Source organism: Sus scrofa, chromosome 2 (assembly GCF_054392235.1).
Source record: "Sus scrofa isolate SSC_HxYL_T2T_F1_AM1 chromosome 2, Sscrofa_HxYL_maternal_Yorkshire_Landrace_v2.0, whole genome shotgun sequence".
NCBI lineage: Eukaryota > Metazoa > Chordata > Mammalia > Artiodactyla > Suidae > Sus > Sus scrofa.
This window is the reverse complement of record NC_139384.1, coordinates 150,316,326-150,337,344: the sequence shown is the minus strand read 5'-3', so window position 1 is coordinate 150,337,344 and position 21,019 is coordinate 150,316,326. Positions and strand designations below refer to the sequence as shown.

Here is a 21,019-nt window from a genome sequence, read left to right as displayed (position 1 = left end):
GTGATTCTAGTTACCTTTTTAGCTACAGAACTGAAACCAGACCAGTCAATTCATAGATGTTTAATGAGTGTCTGTTCAGTGTATTCCTTTGTTTCTGAGGGCTGAATAGCATATCTTAGCCATATAATTTGGATAACTGTTTGCTTTCTAGGTGTCTACATGTTCTTTAGGGAAATGAATAATGATGATAGAAGCCCGTCAGGTACCACAGAAAAGCACTTGATAGTTTTATAGTGATTCTCAAAATTTAAGGTGCATATACATCACCTGAAAATCTTGCTAAAAGGCAGATTCTGATGGAATAGGTCTGGATTGGGGCCTGAAATCCTGCTTTTCTCAAAAGCTTCCAGATAAAACCAATGGTGTCGGTCCACAGACTATTTTGACACATAGTATTGCAAAGAGTCTAAACATTGGTGAAAACGTGAGGCACACATAGGAAATTCAAGTAAATCAGTTTGACAGGAAACAGAAAGTTGGAAAGATTGGCTAGGGTTGGATTTCAAAGAGCCTTGAAGGCCAGGGTAAGGTTTTAAATTATTTAATGGATTAAGGAATCATTGCAGGTCTGTACTGGGTATAGAGTGACCTGTAGGATTTAAGGGAGATTTATCTGTCATCATGTATAGAACAGGTGGGTTGAAAGTTTCGTATTAGGTATCAAGTAGCAGAGATGCAACTCCTGGCCGTTAATGCCAGATAAGAAAAGTTGATGAAGGGAGGGAGGGGGAGACTGGCGATAAGAAGCTGCCTGCTTAAAGACTAGCCCTGGTTTGGGGGCTGGGGAGTTGTTTGGGTTACAGATCTCTTTAGTCTGCCCAAATTCCAAGAAATCCCTGCCAATCCTTTGTTTTTTAACGTCATGGAGAGTCCATCCTATCTATAGGATCTTCCAGAAGTAAGAGAAGGGAATTAAAATCCCTGCCTCAGCCTATATATGTGAAAGGGTTTTCTCTGTAGTATGTCAAAATGCAGATAGTGTGAGTAGTTATTCCTATATCTAGCCTGAGGCTTGTTGATATCAGATTATATAGCAGCCCCAACAAAATATACTAACATTCTATTATCTAAATTTCTGTTAACACTTAATAAGAGTGTTTTCCCACATCAGAACATGCTTGCCTGCCATTTACTCAGTATTAACCTCCTTGGATTCTTAAACCTGAGGTCGCAGGTCCCTTTATATCATGGGCGATTTAATGTGCTTGGAGTCGTATCATACTTAATATTCTCCTGACATTAGGTTGTATGACATTAAACCTTTTCTCGTCATTGAAATGACACCAAGATATGAAGAAATATGTACTGGAGCGTCAAATCCATTTTCAAAGTAAAAGGAATATATGAAAACAATTCCCTCTCTGTTATCTGTCCTAGTAAGTGGGTGGATTTCTCACCATTTCTACCAAACTGAGGAATTACCAATTTTCAGAGAAGTAGAATATAGTAAAATATAGTCAGCGCTAAAACTACTCTTAGTATAATTTAATTCTTTTGATTCATAAGATATTTTTAGGGACTTGATGTTCTATGCAATTAAATCTTCCAGAAAATTGAAACAAACCTATGAGTGCAAAAAGATTTTAAAAAGTAAAAGTAGTAGATGCTTAGGGCAAAAATGCTAAAAATTTAGAGTACAGAAGATATAAAGCAAAAAATAAAAGTTGACCCTTTCCTCCTAAAGCAACTAGAGAAAGAACAAACAAAACCCCAAGTTAGTAGAAGGAAAGAAACCGTAAAGATCAGAGCAGAAATAAATTAAATGGAGAGTAAAAAAAAAAACAGCAGAAAAAAAATCAATGAAAACAAAAGCTGGTTCTTTGAAAAGAAACGAAATTGATAAACCCTCATCCAGACTCATCAAGAGAAAAAGGGAGAGGGCCCAGATCAATAAAATCAGAAATGAAAAAAGAACTTATAACGGATACCGCAGAAATACAGAAGATTATAAGAGACTACTATAAGCAGCTATACACCAATAAAATGGATAACCTAGAAGAAAGGGACAAATTTTTACAAAGGTACAGAACCAGGAAGAAATAGAAAATATGAACAGACCAATTACCAGTATTGAAATTGAATCAGTAATTTAAAAACGCTCAACAAACAAAATCCAGGACCAAATAGCTTCACAGGTGAATTCTTCAAAATATTTGAAAAGAGTTAACACCCATCCGTTTGAAACTATTCCAGAAAATTGCAGAGGAAGTAACATTTCTGAACTCATTCTATGAGTCCACCATCACCCTGGTACCAAAACCAGAAAAGAATAAAAAAAGAAAATTAAATTACTGATGAACATAGATTTAGAAATCCTCAACAAATACTAGGAAACTGAATCCAGTAATACATTAAAAGGATCATATACCATGATCAAGTGGAATTTATCCCAGGGTTGCAAGGATTTTTTAAATCTGCAAATCAATCAGTGTGATAAACCACATTAACAAACTGAAGAATAAAAACTATATGATCATCTCAGTAGATGCAGAAAAAACTTTTGACAAAATTCAGCACCCATGTGTAATAAAAATTCTCCAGAGAGTGGGCGTAGAGGGAAACTACCTTAACATAATAAAGGCCATATCTGACAAAAACACAGCTAACATCATATCAAATGGTGAGAAGTTGAAAGTATGCCCTCTAAGATCAAGAACAAGGATGTCCACTCTCAATGTTATTCAACATAGTTTTGGAAGTCCTACTCACAGCATTTGTAGAATAAAAGGAAATAAAAGGAATCCAAACTGGAAATCAAGAAGTAAAACTGTTACTGTTTGTAGATTTTATGATACTATACATAGAAAATCCTAAAGGTGCCACCAGAAAACTGCTAGAGCTCATCAATGAATTCATTAAAGTTGCAGGATACAAAATTAATATATAGAAAACTGTTGCATTTCTATACCCTAACAATGAAATACAGGGAAATTAAGAAAACACTTCCATTTATTATCACATCGAAAAGAATAAATTACCTAGGAATAAACCTACATCAGTAGGCAAAAGACCTGTACACTGAAAACCGTAAGACACTGGTGAAATAAATTGAAGACCACACAAACAGATGGTAAGATATATGTGTTTTTGGATTAAAAGAATCAGTGTTTTTAAAATGACCATACTACCCAAGACAATCTACAGATCCATTGCAATCCCTATGAAATTACCAATGGCATTTCTCATAGAACTAAAACAAAAAAATTTTAAAACTTGCATGGAGTTCCCGTCGTGGCACAGTGGTTAATGAATCTGACTAGGAACCATGAGGTTGCAGGTTTGATCCCTGACCTTGCTCAGTGGGTTAAGAATCTGGCGTTGCTGTGAGCTGTGCTGTAGGTCACAGATGTGGCTCGGATCCTGCATTGCTGTGGCTCTGGCATAGGCCAGCGGCTACAGCTCTGATTCGACCCCTAGCATGGGAACCTCCATATGCCACGGGAGTGGCCCTAGAAAAGGCAAAAAGACAAAAAAAATTTACATGGAAACACAAAAGATCCTGAATAAAGCAGTCCTGAAAAAGAAGAGTGGAGCTAGAAGAATAATACTTCCTGACCTCAGACCATACTGCAAAGCTACAGTCATCAAAACAATATGGTACTGGCACAGATGCAGACCCATAGATTAATGAAACAGGTTAGAAAGCCCAGCAATAAAACCATGCACGTATAGTAAATTAATTTACCACAAAGGAGGCAAGAATATATAATGGAGAAAAGATAGTCTCTTCAGTAAGTGGTGCTTGGAAAACCAGACAGGTGTATGTATTTTTTTGTGTGTGTGTGTCTTTTTGCCTTTTCTAGGGCTGCACCTGCAGCACATGGAGGTTCCCAGGCTAGGGGTTGAATCGGAGCTGTAGCCGCTGGCCTATGCCAGAGCCACAGCAACTCAGGATCTGAGCCACATCTGTGACCTGCACCACAGCTCACAGCAATGCCAGATCCTTAACCCCACTGAGCAAGGCCAGGGATTGAACCCGCAACCTCATGGTTCCTAGTCAGATTCGTTAACCACTGTGCCACAATGGGAATTCCTGGACAGGTGTATGTAAAAGAATGAAATTAGAACATTCTCAAACACTGTACGAAAAAAATAAGCTCAAAAGGAGTCAAAGACCTAAATGTAAGACTGGATACTATAAAACTTCTAAAAGAAAACATAGGCAGAACACTCTTTGGCATAAATCACAGCAATATTTTTTTGACTCTGTCTTCTAGAGTAATGGAAACAAAAACAAAAATAAATGGGACCTAATCAAGCGTAAAAGCTTCTGCACAGCAAAGGAAACCATAAACAAAATGAAAAGACAACCTGTGGAATGGGGGCAGATATTTTCGAAGGGATTAATTTCCAAAATACACAAATACAATATCACAAAAACAAACAATCCAGTAAAAAAATGAGCAAAAGACCTAAATAGACATTTCTTCAAAGAAGACATATAGATGGCCAACACTGGCCATCTCTAGAAAGATGCTCAACACTGCTAATTATTAGAGAAATGCAAATCAAAACTCTGATGTTGTATCACCTCATACTGGTCAGAATGGCCATCATCAAAAAATCTAAAAATAATAAATGCTGGAGAGGGTGTGGAGAAAAAAGAACCATGCTTCACTATTGTTGAGAATAGAAGTTGGTGCAGCCATTATGGAAAACAGTATGACGATTCCTTAGAAGATTAAAAATAGAATTGCCATGTGATCCAGCCGTCCTACTCCTGGGCATGTATCTGAAGAAAACTCTTGAAAAGATATGTGCACCTCAGTGTTAACTTCAGCACTCTATACAATATCCAGGACGTGGAAGCATCCTAAATGTCCATCAACAGATAAATGGATGAAGAAGAGATGGTACCTATATATATACAATGGGTACCATAAAAAAGAATGAAATAATGCCATTTGCACCTTGGGTAGACCTAGTCATTATTATACTAAGTTAAGTCACACAGAGGAAGCAAATATCATATGGTGTCACTTAAAGGTGTAATCTAAAGTAATGATACAATTGAACTTATAGAAAACGAAGAATTATCAAAGGGAAAAGGAGGAGACAGCTAAGTTAGGCATTCAAGATTAACAGATATGTACTACTATACATAAAATAGATTAACAGGGATTTACTGTGTAGCACAGGGAACTATATTCAGTATTTTTAATAACCTATAATGGAAAAGAATCTGAAAATCAACATATATATAAAGTTGAATCACTTTACTCTATACCTGAAACACTGTAAGTCAACTATACTTCCTTTCCAGTCTCTCATTTCTTCTATTAACCTTTTTTTTTTTTTGTCTTTCGAGGGCTGCACCTGCAGCATATGGAGGTTCTCAGACTAGGGGTTGAATTGGAGCTGTAGCTGCTGGCCTACACTACATCCACAGCAGCTTGGGTTCCGAGCCTTGTCCGCAGCCTACACCACGGCTCCTGGCAACACTGGATCCTTAATCTGCTGAGCAGGGCTAGGGATCGAACCTTCGTCCTCATGGATACTAGTCAGATTTGTTTCTGCTGGGCCACGATGGGAACTCCCCTGTTAACAATTTTTAAATATCCTTTCTGATATATAAATATAGACACATATAGCTATGTATAATAATTCTATTTTATTTTTCATAAATGCAGTCATTCTATTGATAATATTCTAAACCTTCCGTTTTCACTTAATATATCTGGGTCATCATTTGATAACAGAACATAAGAATCTAATTATTTTCTAAATTCCTTCATATAATTTTATATGCTTTATTTATTTATTTTTGGCCTTGCCTGTGGCTTGTGGAAGTTCTCAGGCCAGAAATCAAACCCATGCCACAGTTGTTACCTGTGTTACAGCTGCAGCAATGCCAGATCCTTAACCCACTGTGCCACATAGGAACTTTGTATGGTTTATAATAGTTAATCAGTTCCCTGCTGAAGAATACCTGGGTTGTTAAAATCAGTACTGAGCCAACTTCTTTATAAATACAGTGTTGCATGCTTTTGTAAGTGTACCTCTAGTAGTGGAATTATAGGGGGAAAAAGCATATGCATTTTTTTTTGTCTTTTTAGGGCCACATCTGAGGCATATGGAGGTCCCCCGGCCAGGGATCCAATCAGAGTTGTAGCTGCCAGCCTACCACCAAAGCCACAGCAATGTGGGGTCTGAGCCATGTCTTCGACCTACACCACAGCTCATGCCAACACCGGATCTTAACCCACTGAGCAAGGCCAGGGATCGAATCTGAGTTCTCATGGATGCTAGTCAGATTTGCTTCCGCTGAGCCATGATGGGAACTCTTCATTTTGAAGTTTAATAATTACAGCCAAATTGCCCCTTTCTAAGATGGTGCATTCTCAATAGCTGAGAATGAATTCCTCATAATCCTCATACTCTGGTCTCATTGTTTTGAAGACCTGCATTTCTTGAATCATGAGTGAGGTTGTACATCTTGTGTTTTTATGGCCACTTTTGCTTTCTGCTCTTATAAAACGTCTTTTGAGAAATATGATCTTCCACGCTGCACAGAGAACATCTGTAGTGTATTTTTACAGCTATACTTTTATGGTCAGACTCCATTCAAGGTGAATATTTAACAAATAACCTTTTAGAATCTTGAGATTATTTTTCTTTCTTTCTTTTTATACAGTATATTGTCATGCTGAATATCAAATATCAAGATGATGACATTTGGTCTTTCTGTTTGATTTAATGAACAGTTGTATCTTACCCAGACTTCATTCTAATTTGAGCCTCATGCAAGTTTGGAAAATTCCTGAAGTGGAAAGGTCCCCTCTGAAAAGGAGTGTGTGTGATAGTTGACTTCACTCCCTGCTCTGTGAAAACAGTACATGCCTTTCTCCCACTTTGGTGAGAAATAACCTTGGGAATAAATTTATACCCATGTACAGTTCTATGACTTTAGGGCTCATGTCCTTTTTTTTTTTCCCCCAGTGTACACAGTTTCTTCTGTGCTGTGGCTTCTTAGGAATATCCAAGAAAAACAATGTAATGCTGGTATTTGGTTTGTCACTTGTGGCCCAGGGCATTAGTGGGGCATAGAGCAGAATTCTTGCTGAGGAATATGATCCTCATTTGATTCTAATTTTATCTTTGTGGAGCAGCTTTTAAATATGAGGACAGCTGGTGTTGGATAAATCTGTCCTCACAAGCTGTTTGAGATTGAAATAAAATTAAATATTTGGGGTTAAATCCATATGCAAAAATGTGGAAAGTGCTGTTTAATCTTTTGATGCTTCAGTTTCTGCATCTTGGTGAACAGGCACTCACTATTCATCGTGAACTCCTCCCAACAGTTCATTTTGAAGCTTAAGATAAGTAGAATGTGTGCCCAAGTTTATTCTAACATTTTATAAGAGGTAAAGCACAATTCTTGCTTTTCATCCCATCCTCCACCCTGCCATAAAAACGGTAGGCTATACACACCTGTTTTGTTAGCAACCCTTCTTGCTGTTTTTCTCCCTTGAGTAAAAGGTTGGTACCAATTCACTAGTGAGGCCCACATTGCTTGGGTTGGGGTAATAATCCTTTGTGGCCTCTGAAAGGTTGTAAATGATGGGATCCCAAACTTCTAGTACATTCTCCCCCAGGTGGCTAAATGTCTTGCTAATTGCTAAGGGATAAATAAGGGTGGTGAGCTCAGAGAACAGTCCTGTAGCTGGCTTTTCTTCAGCTGACTGCATTACTAAGGTAGAAATGCACTAAAAATAAATCAGGGCACAAATTCTCCTGCCAGGAGTTGAGTATTGAGATAACTTGTCTCCTTGGCTGGTTTTGACATCATCTATTCTAATGCGCACTGCAAATAGGAGCCAGAATGACAGGACTTGTGTCAGTAAAAGTCTGTAGCCCTTGACTGATATATTTATTGTTATTTCTTGTCTGACTCAGTTAATTAGTCCTTCCAACTCCTCCAGGAAAGAGCTAAATATGTTAAGTTGAGAACTCAAATTTAGGGCCAATCTCAGGGGAAATCACTTGATCTCTTCTGGTTTGAAATAAATCTTTGGTAGGTCTCTTCCATGTCAGTTGGGTTTCACTGTTTCTCCTAAGGGGTCAGAGTCCACCACGTTTGGAAAGTGGACATACTTCTCAGGTATTCAGTTCTAGGACTTAAGATTTCACAGTGATCCGAGTCATCTGACGTAAACGTTCGTATTGCTGAATTTCTGTTTATGTTGTCGCTTCATACGTCCTGAGCAGAGAGCCTTTGCCAGTCATAATTAATCTGTGGATCTCATTTGAACTCAAATAGACGAGAAGTTCTTATAGATCACCACCTTCTTTTTTTTATCCCCACCTTCTTTTAGTTTTATAGAAAGTCGCCTTTAACTGGAATAATACTGTCTCATACTGATTAAGTGCCCAATACTCACAAAATGTTTTCACACATCCGTGACCTTCAGAACAAGTCTTTAGGGAAGGCAGATGTTATTATTTCCTTCTTAACTTCTGGACTTAGAAAAGCCAACAGATTTAGATGTTGGCAACAATTGGTGTTAAGAGCCCTGGGAGCTCTGGAATTTTTTGGTCCACTCACCAGTGTCCTCCAGTCTGACCCAGGGCTTTCTCTCCAAGTCTGGAGGTTTTTTCTGTTTTTATCAAATAATTTAAAATGCATGTTCATTTTAGAAAACTTGGGAAATATGGCAGAGAAGTGAGAGAAAAAAAATCAACCACAGACCCAGTACACAAAAACAAATTCATTGGGTTTCCTTAGGTTTATGACTGAATCTGTGGGCTGGAAGGAGAGATGAAATAGATATTCAATAATACTTATTGTGTGTTTACCTGTTTCCCTGCATTTAGCATATTGTACATTATAGACATTTTAATCTTGCTGGCTCCATGGATCCTTTACTGGTAGGTATTGGCTCTAGACCTTCCAAGCTGAGCTTTAAAAGGTGAGCCAAAGGCCCCTGCTATCTCTCGTAGAGACCAGCTAGTCACTGTTCTCCTTTCATTACTCTCTTTTTTCCCTCCACACAACCTTCTTCCTTTTCTTCTGGCTACATCTGTACAACCTCTTTTCATCTTTCCCTGCTTGTTGTCATTTCCAGTCTTAAAGTCACCAGGAGCACTTTTGCAGCCTTTCTTCAAATTTTGCCCAGTGCAGAGTCAAGGTCCAGGTAACAGTGAAGAAAATGAAAGCTCTGTTCTTTCTCTAGTAGCTCATGCCCCCAACTTGGCACTCAGAAGGAACATCTGACTGAAAGGAGTGCTGGGACATGCAGAGACTTTAGCAGCTCCAGATGTTTGGAGCCAGGAAATGCTAACTTCCAGTATACCTTTGAATCCTCTCCTGCGTTTTTCTTAGTGCTTTAGTAATAGACATTAGCCAAGTGTTTACTGATGATCGTGTCAGTGAGGAGAGGTGGAAAGTCACTGTACTGACTTCCTGTAAATTAAAAGCATCAGGATTGTGTTCTCTGTCCTGAGCCCAAGGAATTAGAAATACTTGATTTTCCTCACCTGTAGCCTCACTATGATATGAGAAAACCCAGCCAACCAGCAGCCTTGGTTTTAAAGATACTCACAGCTTCCACGTTGTCTGCCTGCTTTTCTTCTCCTGTTGTCCCCAGGAAGAGCCCGTCGGGGCTGGGTTGTTTGAAGTAGCTCCCTGCTCTCTGACAAGGAGGGGCATAAATGGGAGTGACAGCTGTGAGCAAAGAGGCTAGGGTATCAACTGGAAGGGCTGGGGAAGGGTCTCTCTATTCCACTCTCTTTGGTGCAGCTCCAACTTTCAATTAACCACACTTGGGGAGTGCGCATCCTCGAAACAGAAGACTGAAAAATATGTGACCCTGCGTTAACCATTAATAGTTATACATTAAATCTAAATGGGAACTGGGGCAGAAGCCAGAGTCTCATGGTGAGCAAAGCATTTTTAGCTGGAATGTAAAGAATTTTGATATTGGCATTTCAAGGAAATTCAAGCTGCCCTTCCTCTCAATCCAGAAGATAGGAGATAGCTCACAGTTGCTTAGGTTAGGATTAAAATTTTACTGATTTTAGAAATGTATATTAATATCACATTGGCTTTGATGGAGGACCTTGGCAGGGTTGTAGATCTTTATGGAGAGGTGTGTGGAACAGCACATTTAAATAATTTTTAAATTTTTAAAAAATTAAATTATAGCTGGGAGTTCCTGTCGTGGCACAGCGGAAGCGAATCCAACTAGAGACCATGAGGTTGTGGGTTCGATCCCTGGCCTCACTCAGTGGGTTAAGGATCTGGCATTGCTGTGAGCTGTGGTGTAGGTCGCAGATGGGGCTCAGATCTGCCATTGCTGTGGCTGGTAGCAACAGCTCTGATTAGACCCCGAGCCTGGGAACCTCCGGGTGCCATGGGTGTGGCCCTCAAAAGACAAAAAGGCAAAAAAAAAAAATTACAGTTGATTTAGTATTTGCATATTTCTGCTGTACAGCAGAGTGACTTTGTCATACATATATCTATATCTATATATTTTTTGGTCTTTCTGTCTTTTTAGGGCCGCACCCGTGGCATACGTAAGTTCCTAAGCTTAGAGGTCCAATCAGAACTGTAGCTGCTGGCCTATGCCAGAGCCACAGCAACACAGGATCTGAGCCATGTCTGCGACCTTCACCACAGCTCACGGAAACTCCGGATCCTTTAATCCACTGAGCCAGACCAGCGATTGAACCTGTGTCCTCATGGATGCTGGTCGGGTTTGGTAACTGCTGAGCCATGACGAGAACTCTTACATTTCTTTTAAATATTCTTTTCCATTATGGTCTGTCTTTGGAGATCGGATGTAGTTCCCTGTGCTATATAGTAGGACCTCATTGCTTATCCATTCTTTTTTTTTTGTCTTTTTAGGGCCATACCTGTGGCATATGGAGGTTCCCAGCTAGGGCTCAAAGTGGAGCTACACCTGCCAGCCTATGCTATAGGCACAGCAACGCAGGATCTGAGCTGAGTTTGTGACCTACACCACAGCTCACGGCAGTGCTGGATCCTAAACCCACTAGGTGAGGCCAGGGATCGAACCTGCATCCTCATGGATGCTAGTCAGATTCATTTCCACTGAGCCACAATGGGAACTCCTGCTTATCCATTCTTAATGTAATAGTTTGCATCCACTAACCCCAAGCTCCTAGTCCATCCCACTCCCAAATCCCCTAGGCAACCATGTCCGTGGGTCTGTTTCTCTTTGGTACATAGGTTCATTCGTGCTGTATTTTAGTTTCCACATATAAGTAATATCATATGGTATTTGTCTTTCTCTTTCTGAGTTAACTTCACCTAGAATGAGAATCTCAAATTGCTACAATGCAATTAGTATATTAAAGTAGCTGATATGATGAATTTTTGTGGGCCTTCCCAGGCACTGGAGTTTTTCTGTTAATTTGCTGCACTAAGTTATAAAAGATCTCATTAACATTTAGTTTTGATTTTGCAGAGGATTCTAAGAATGCACAATCTTTTCATTGTCTTGCAAGATTTTGATCTTACTCTTGTCTTTGTTCCTTGTTCCTTTCCTACAACTCTTTCATCTTCCAGGTCACACTTATTACCAACCAGGATCATTGGAACATCATCAGCATTGAAGAATCTGTTCTCTTAGATCTTGTAACTCATTAAATGTGGACTGTGTTGTGATGGAATAAACTAGTGCGAAGTCTTGTCCTTTTTTTAATGTATAAATCCCCCATTGCTTTAAATTTTGTTTCTGCAGTATCCAAGATTTCAAGCATGCGCTTTACTGCATCTACTTCAACTTGCTTTCTGTAAGAATCTTCTAATGTAAGATGTCTTTCTTGTGCTAGTTGTACAGTTAGAGGAGATTTTCCATTGCCTCCAAAGCCAAGAACAACTAGCTTGTACTTGTGCATGGTGCAGACTTGTAAAATCTAGTACCTCTTATGCTGTCACCAGGTCCCCACAGCCAGCGTCGCCATGCAGTCCTTCTGGGTCACTGCTGCTGGTGCCATGGTGATCCTGCCACTACCACTGCCACCACTGCTCCCGGTACACATCTTCTTAATCCATTCCTCTATCGATGGTCATTTAGGTTGTTTCCATGTCTTGGCTATTGTGAATAGTCCTCCTGTGAACATAGGGGTGTACGTATCTTTTTGAATTATAGTATTACCAGGGTATATTCCCAGGAGGGGCATTGCTGGATCATACAGTAATTATGTTTTTAGTTTTCTGAGAAACCTTTCTACTGTTCTCCATAGTGACTGCACCAATTTACATTCCCACCAGCAGTGAGGCTGGGTTCCCTTTTCTTTACACCCTCTCCAGCATTTGTTATTTGTAGACTTTTTAAAAAAGTTTATTTAATTTTTATTACTCAATGAATTTATTACATTTGTACTTGTACAATGATCATCACAATCCGATTTTATAAGATTTACATCCCACAACCCAAGCACATACCCTCACCCCCCAAACTGTCTCCTTTGGAGACCATGAGTTTTTCAAAGTCTGTGAGTCAGTATCTTCTGCAAAGAAGTTCAGTCTGTCCTTTTTTCAGATTCCACATGTCAGTGAAAGCATTTCATGTTGGTATCTCATTGTATGGCTGACTTCTCTTAGCATGATAATTTCTAGGTCCATCCATGTTGCTAAAAATGCTGGTATTTCATTCCTTTTAATGGCTGAGTAGTATTCCACTGTGTATATGTACCACATCTTCTTGATCCACAAATGTCGATGGACATTTAGGTTGTTTCCATGTCTTGGCTATTGTACATAGGGCTGCAGTGAACACAGGAGTACATGTGTCTTTTCGAGTCATGGTTTTCTCTGGATGGATGCCCAGGCGTGGGATTGCTGGATCAAATGGTAGTTCTATTTTTCATTTTCTGAGGACTCTCCATCCTGTTTTCCACAGTGGTTGCACCAATTTACAATCCCACCAACAGTGTACTAGAGTTTCTTTTTCTCCACACCCTCTCAAGCATTTATTGTTTGTAGACTTTTTGATGATGGCCATTCTGACCAGTATAAGGTGGTACATCACAGTGGTTTTGATTTACATTTCTCTAATAATTAGTGATGTTAGACATTTTTTTTTCATGTATTTTTGGGCCATCTGTATGTCTTCTTTGGAGAATCGTCTGTTCAGATCTTCTGCCCATTTTTTCATGGGTTTGTTTGTTTTTTTGGTATTGAGTGGTAGGAGGTGTTTATAAATGTTGGAGATGAATCCCTTGACAGTCGCTTCATTTGCAAATATGTTCTCCCATTCTGTGTGTTGCCTTTTCATTTTGTTTAGGGTTTCCTCTGTTGTGCAGAAACTTTTAAGCTTCATTAAGTCACATTTGTTTATTTTTGTTTTTACTGTCATTACTCTAAGAGGTGGATCTGAGAAGACGTTGCTGTCATTTATGTCAGAGAGTGTTTGGCCTATGTTTTCCTCTAAGAGTTTTATAGTGTCCGGTCTTATATCTAGGTCTTGAATCCATTTTGAATTTATTTTTGTGTATGGTATTAGGGAGTGTTCTGATTTCATTCTTTTCCGTGTGGCTGTCTGGTTTTCCTAGCACCACTTACTGAACAGGCTGTCTTTTCTCCATTGTATCTTCTTGCCTCCTTTGTCAGAGATTAGTTGACTGTAGGTGCATGAGTTGAATTCTGGGCTTTCTATCCTGTTCCACTGATCTCTGTTTCTGTCTTTGTGCCAGTACCATGTGGTTTTGATGATGGTTGCTTTGTAGTATAGTCTGAAGTCCAGGAGCCTGATTCCTCCAGCTCCATGTTTCTTTCTCAGGATGCCTTTGGCTATTCTGGGTCTTTTGTGCTTCCAAAGAAACTTTAAAATATTTTGTTTGAGTTCTGTGACAAATGTCCTTGGTAATTTGATAGGGATTGCATTGAATCTGTAGTTTGCCTTGGATAGTATAGTCATTTTGATAATACTGATTCTTCCAACCCAATAGCATGGTATAGCTTTGCATCTGTTTGTGTCGTCTTTGATTTCTTTCATCAGTGTCTTATCGTTTTCAGAGTACAGGTCTTCTGTCTCTTTAGGTAGGTTTATTCCTAAGTACCATATTCTTTTTGATGTGATGGTAAATGGGATTGTTTCCCTAATTTTTCTCTCTGATCTTTCATTGTTAGTATATAGAAATGCAGTCAATTTCTGTGTATTAATTTTGTATCTTATGACCTTGCCAAATTCATGGATGAGCTGTAATAGTTTTCTGGTAGAGTCTTTAGGATTCTCTAGGTGTAGTATCGTGTCATCTGCAAAGAGTGATAGTTTTCCTTCTTCCTTTCCAATTTGGATTCCTTTTATCTCTTTTACTTCTCTGATTGCCATGTTGAAGAGTAGTGGCAAGAGTGGATATCCTTGCCTTGTTCCTGATCTCAGTGGGAATTCCTTCAGCTTTTCACCATTGAGAATGAAGTTTGCTGTGGGTTTGTCATATGGCCTTTATTATGTTGAGGTAGGTTCCCTCTATGCCCAATTTCTGAGGGTTTTTATCAGAAATGGGTGTTGGATTTTGTCAAAGTCTTTTTCTGCATCTATTGAGAGGATCATATGGTTTTTATTTTTCAGTTTGTTAATGTGGTGTATCACACTAATTGGTTTGTGTATATTGAAGAACCCTTGCATCCCTGGGATAATTCCCACTTGTTCATGATGTACAATCCTTTTAATGTATTATTGGATGCAGTTTGCTGGTATTTTGTTGAGGATTTTTGCGTCAATGTTCATCAGTGAAATTGGCCTGTAGTTTTCTCTTTTTATGGTATCTTTGTCTGGTTTTGGTACCAGGGTGATGGTGGCCTCATAGAATGAGTTTGGGAGTATTCCTTCCTCTGTGATTTTTTGGAATGGTTTCAGAAGAATAGGTGTTAGCTCTTCTCTAAGGGTTTGGTAGAATTCGCCTGTGAAGCCATCTGGTCCTGGACTTCTGTTTGTTGGAAGTTTTTAAATCAGTTTCAGTTTCAGTTCTTGTGATGGGTCCATTCATCTTTTCTATTTCATCTCGGTTTAGTCTTGGAAGATTGTACTTTTCTAAGAATTTGTCCCTTTCTTCTAGGTTTTCGTTTTTATTGGCATATAGCAGCATATAGTAGTCTCTTATGATCCTTTGTATTTCTGTGATGTGCGGTGTTACTTCTCCTTTTTCATTTCTAATCTTATTGATTTGAGTCCTCTCTCTTTTTTTCTTGATAAGTGTGGCTAAGGGTTTATCCATTTTGTTGATCTTTTCATTTCATCGATCTTTTCTATGGTTTTCTTTGTTTCTATTTCATTGATTTCTGCTCTGATCTTTATGATTTCTTTCCTTCTACTAACTTTAGGTCTTGTCTGTTCTTCTCTCTCGAGTGCTTTTGATATAAAGTTAGCTTGTTTATTTGCGCTTTTTCTTGTTTCCTGAGGTGGTCTTGTATTGCCGTAAACTTTCCCCTTGGAATGGCTTTTGCTGCATCCTATAGGTTTGGGAGTGTTGTGTCTTTGTTTTCATTAGCACGTAGGTATTTTTAAATTTCCTCTTTGATTTCTTCAGTGATCCATTGGTTGTTTAGTAGCATGTTGTTTAGTCTCCCCGTGTTTGTGTTTTTTGCAGTTTTTTTCTTGTTGTTGATTTCCAGTTGTATAGCGTTGTGGTTGGAAAAGATGCTTGACGTGATTTCAGTTTTCTTAAAGTTACCGAGGTTGGATTTGTAGCCCAGGATGTGATCAATCTTAGAGAATGTTCCACGTGCACTTGAGAAGAATGTGTATTCTGTTGCTTTTGGATGGAATGTCCTATAAATATCTGTGAAGTCCATCTGGTTCAATGCATCATTCAGGGCCTTTGTTTCCTTACTGATTTTCTGTGTGGTTGATCTGTCCATTGCTGTCAGTGGGGTGTTAAAGTCCCCCACTATAATTGTGTTGTTGTTGATTTGTCCTTTTAAGGTTGTTAGCAGTTGCCTTAGGTATTATGGTGAACCTGTGTTGGGTGCGTAGATATTTAAAATTGTTATATCTTCTTCTTGGATTGATCCTTTGATCATTATGTGACGACCTTCTTTGTCCCTTAAAATATTCTTCATTTTAAAGTCTATGTTGTCTGATATGAGTATTGCTGCTCCAGCTTTCTTTTGATTCCCATTTGCATGGACTATTTTCTTCTATCCTCTCACTTTCAATTTGTATGTGTCCCTAGAAGTGAAGTGGGTCTCTTGAAGATAGCACATATGTGGGTGTTGTTTTTGTATCCATTCAGCCAGTCTGGGTGTTTTGGTTGGGGCGTTTAGTCCATTAACATTTAAGGTAATTATTGATATGTATGTTCTTATTGCTTATTGCCATTTTGTTAATTGTTTTGGATTTTTTTGTTGTTGCACTTTTTTCTTCCCTTCTTCTCTTGTTCTTTCCTCTTCTGGTTTGATGACTATCTTTAGCATTGTATTTGAGTTGATTTTTCTTTTTTTTTTGTCTTTTTGCCATTTCTTGGGCCGCTCCCGTGGCATATGGGTGGTTCCCAGGGTAGGGGTCTAATTGGAGCTGTAGCCGCCAGCCTACGCCAGAGCCACAGCAATGCGGGATCCGAGCTGCATCTGTGACCTACACCACAGCTTATGGCAATGCCAGATCATTAACCCACTGAGCAAGGACTGGGATTGAACCTGCAACCTCATGGTTCCTAGTTGGATTCGTTAACCACTGCCCCACGATGGGAACTCCCTGATTTTTCTTATTTGTTTGTCAATTATAGATTTTTGGTTTGCACTTGCCCTGAATCTTTGATATAGGAGTGTGTGTGTGTGTGTGTGTGTGTGTGTGTGTGTGTGTTTGTGTGTGTGTGTATGATTGTTTTAAGTTGTTGGTCTCTCTCTCTCTCTCTTTTTTTTTTTTGTCTTTTTGCTATTTCTTTGGGCCGCTTCCGCGGCATATGGAGGTTCCCAGGCTAAGGATCTAATCGGAGCTGTAGCCGCTGGCCTACGCCAGAGCCACAGCAACACGGGATCCGAGCCACGTCTGCAGCCTACACCACAGCTCACGGCAATGCCGGATCATCAACCCACTGAGCAAGGGAAGGGACCGAACCCACAACCTCATGGTTCCTAGTCGGATTCGTTAACCACTGCACCACAACGGGAACTCCTGTTGGTCTCTTAATTGCAAGTGCATCTCCATTGTCCTGCATTTGTACCCTCCTCTTCTCATGATTCATGATTTTGGTGGCATAATTGTGTGTGGATAATTTTGTATCTTTACTGTATATATACCTTTACTGGCGAGCCTTGTCATTTGCAGTATTTTTGTTTCTGTTTGTGGCCTTTTCTTTTCTGTCTAGAGAAGTTCCTTTAGTATTTGTTGTAAAGCTGGGTTACTGTTGCTGAATTCTCTTAGCTTTTGCTTATCTGTAAAGCTTTTGATTTCTCCTTCAAATCTGAATGAGAGCCTTGCTGGTAAAGTAGTCTTGGTTGGAGCTTTTTTCCTTTCATCACATTAAGTATATCATGCCTCTCCCTTCTGGCCTGCAGAGTATCTGCTGAAAAATCTGCTGATAACCTTATTGGGGTTGCCTTGTATGTTATTTGTTTCTTTTCCCTAGCTGCTTTCAAGATTTTCTCTTTGTCTTTAATTTTGGTCAGTTTGATTAGAGGTGTCTTGGGGTATTCCTCCTTGGATTTATTTTATATGGTGCTTGTTGTGCTTCCTGGATTTGAGTGGGTGGTTCCTTTCCCATGTTAGGAAAGTTTTTGGCTATTATCTCTTCAAATATTTTTTCTGTCCCCTTCTCTCTGTCTTCTCCTTCTAGCACCCCTATAAAAAGGATGTTGGTGTGTTTAACGTTGTCCCAGAGTTCTCTGAGACTCTCTTCATTTGTTTTCAATCTTTTTTCTTTTTTACGTTCTGCATAAATTTTTTACGTTCTGCAGAAATCCATAATTTCCACTAATATGTCCTCCACCTCACTTATTTGTTCTTCTCCCTTCTGTATTCTGCTGTTGGCTGCTTCTAATGAATTTTTTATTTCAGTTATTATTATTTTTCATCTCTTCTTAAGTTTTATATCTTGTATCTCTTTGGTCATTGTTTCCTGTAAGTTATCCATCTTTGCCTCCAGTTTATTTCTAATGTCTTGCATTATCTTTAGCATCAACAGTCTAAAGTCTTTTTCCTGGAGGCTGAGAATCTCCTAATCACTTAGCTGTTTTTTTCTAGGGATTTTTCTTTCACCCTCATCTGAGTTATAGTTCTCTGTCTTTTCATTTTTATAGGGTTTTGGTGTGGTGACCTTTTTACAGATAATAGAGTTGTAGCCTCTCTTTACTTCTGGCGTCTGCCTACCTTGTGACTGAAGTTGGTATGGGGGCTTACTGTAGGCTTCCTAATGGGAGGGACTGATGCCTGCCCACTCGTAGGTGGAGCTGATTCCTGTCCCTCCAGTGGATGGGCCTTTGTCTCTGGGTGAGATTAGAGGTGGCTGTGTGCCTGGGGGGTGTTTAGGCAGCCTGTTTACTGATGGGCAGGGCTGTGATCCTGCCTGGATTGTTGAATGCCCTGGGGCTTCTCAGTGCTGACTGATGGGTGGGGACCGATTTTCCCAAAATGCCCACCTCCAGAGAAAGGCATGCTGCTGAATATGCCCAAGAGCTGTGCTTCCAATGTCCTTGCCTCACAAAAAGCCACATTCACCCCTGTTTTCCCAGGAGGTTCTCCAAGAACTGCAGTCAGGTTTGACCCACATTCCTATTGAGACTTTGCTTTGCCCTGGTACCCAGTGCATGTGAAAGTCTGTGTGTGCCTTTCAAGGATGGGGTCTCTGTTTCCCCAAGTCTGGTGGAGCTCCTGCACACAAGGCCCCCTGGCCTTCAATGCCAGATGCTCTGGGGGCTCTTTCTCCCAGTGCCAGATCCCCACACATGAGAGTTTGATGTGGGGCTCAGAACTCTCACTCCTGTGGGTGAGTCTTTGTGAACCAGTTAGTTTCCAGTCTGTGGGGCTTCCCACCCAGGAGATATGGGGTTGCTTATATCATGTAATCGCCCCTCCTACTTCTTGATGTGGCCTCCTCTTTGTCTTCTGGAGTAGGATATCTTTTTGGAAGTTTCCGGTCCATTTGGTTGAAGATTGCTAAGCATTTGGTTGTAAATTTTGTTGTTTTTAGGAGAGAAGTTGAGCTCCAGTCCTTCTGTTCTGCCATCTTAATCCTATCTCCTGAAGAGACTGTCTTTTTCCTATTTTATATTCTTGCCTCCTTTGTTAAGTATTAAATTGACCATAGGAGTATGGGTCTATTTCTATTCTGTGGAACAGCACATTTTTTCTTTGAAACATGAGACTTCAGTTTTGCATACTGTTGGTAGATATGCTTTTGATTGCACTGGATTGATCAATACACCTAAAATACAATATCAAGAATTTAGGTCCAGGAGTTCCCATTGTGGCTTAGCAGTAACAAACCCCACCAGCATCCGTGAGGACATGGGTTTAGTCCCTGGCCTTGTTCACTGGGTTAAGGATCAGGCATTGCCAGGATCTGTGGTGTAGGTCACAGATGCGGCTTGGATCCTGCATTGTTGTTGCTGTGGTGTAGGCCAGCAGCTGCAGCAGCTCCAATTCTACTCCTATCCTTGGAACTTCCATATACTGCAGGTGCAGCCCTAAGAACAACAACAAAAAAAACCAAAAAAACAAAAAACAAAACCAACAACAACAACAAAAAGAAAAAAAAAAAGAAAAAGAAGAAAGAAAATTTAGGTTCAATAAATAAGCTGAAAATTTCTGTGACAAGTTTAGACTTCCACTCTCTGTCATAAATTATATGATTAAGCAATAAACTTTGAGGACCTACTCTGTGCCCAGTTCTGAGCATCAGGAAGATGCTATGGTAGAACCAACAAAAGGAAGAAACATTGGAGTCGCACTACATTTACAGTAAACTAAGTATATCCTGACTGCAGTCCTTAGTGGTCCTTAGTGTCCCTGAGTAAGTAATCCCTAAGTGAGAAATACAAGATTACTACATGACAGTGAACCAAGTGCAGTTGATCACAACTCCATATACATGGTATAAACACTTCAAAAGCCGTTCAACTTAGCCAGTATTATTTGAGCAGCTCATGTATGCCACCTTCTTTATTTTGTTTTGTTTCATAGCTCTGGACTACTTCCCTCTGTAGTTTCAGTCAGTTGTTTAAAAATTAAATGATGCTTATTGGTGGTAGCAGAAGCTGGGGGAATTCAGTATAATCCTATTTCCAGTAGTAGTGCAGAAAGGCAAATTGTTTTGGAATGACTCATTAGAAATATGGTCTCCTTCATCAAGGGATGGCATGTCCCATCATAAGAGAAGTAATTTATGTGATGTAATCACGAGTGCTGATGGCTTAAAGGGCTCTTTTAGCTGTAGGAATCTGTGACTCAGCATCTGGCCCCTGGAAGCTCGTTCTTAGGAGGCCGTCAAAGATCAAGGCAAGCTTCAGGTCATCCAAGCCAATGAAAACTTTTTTTAAGTAGACAAGGACCTCACGTTCAAAGAAGAGAAGCCATTTACCAAAGTAGTGAGTAACCCTGAATGCCAGAAGGATGTCAGGAAAAATTGTGAAATTTGAAAAAAAATTACTGGATATCCTTTAGAATGCTAGGCATTGACTGTTTGTTATGTTCTTCCAAGTTATCTGATTCTGTAGTGATCTGTACTTTTTAATGTCTTTGAACTATTTTAAACTCTATAAAGTTGTAGAAAATTGATGGTAATGCAAATTATTCTTGTTTATAAAAAAGCAAACCAGTTTTGTTTTGTGGAGATACGGTTGCTCACCCCCTCCAAGAAGCTAATTTTGCATCTGTTAAATGAATTTCAGCATTTCTTGCTACCTCTTTAACCAGTTTTTAACATCTTCTGATTCTGTCTTCAGTTAATAAGTTAAAACCTCTGACATGTGTTCATTTTATATTTATTTATATGACAGTCATAGTTTTATCTTACAGAATTATCCTTTAACAGGAAGGAACTAGAATTTTAGTAAGAGTTCCCTGTCCCTTCTTCACTGTGAACAGATGTAAGCCTCATTTACATTAGTTTC

At 39.4% G+C, this 21,019-nt stretch overlaps 2 protein-coding genes and 1 pseudogene across 14 annotated transcripts in view; 1 reads left to right on the top strand and 2 right to left on the bottom strand.

The window, feature by feature from the left end:
* MYOT (myotilin) overlaps nucleotides 1-9,591 on the bottom strand; it is a 58,191-nt gene extending 48,600 nt beyond the window's left edge. For all 9 annotated transcript variants that reach the window (XM_085007124.1, XM_085007128.1, XM_085007130.1 and 6 more), the window contains exon 1: nucleotides 9,543-9,591. The gene's annotated coding sequence lies outside the window, so the exon portion shown is untranslated. The remainder of the gene's footprint in view (nucleotides 1-9,542) is intronic.
* Nucleotides 1-21,019, top strand: part of KLHL3 (kelch like family member 3) — a 288,734-nt gene that overhangs the window by 49,973 nt on the left and 217,742 nt on the right. The window lies entirely within an intron of this gene.
* On the bottom strand, nucleotides 11,314-11,862 carry LOC110259497 (ras-related protein Rap-1b pseudogene; annotated as a pseudogene).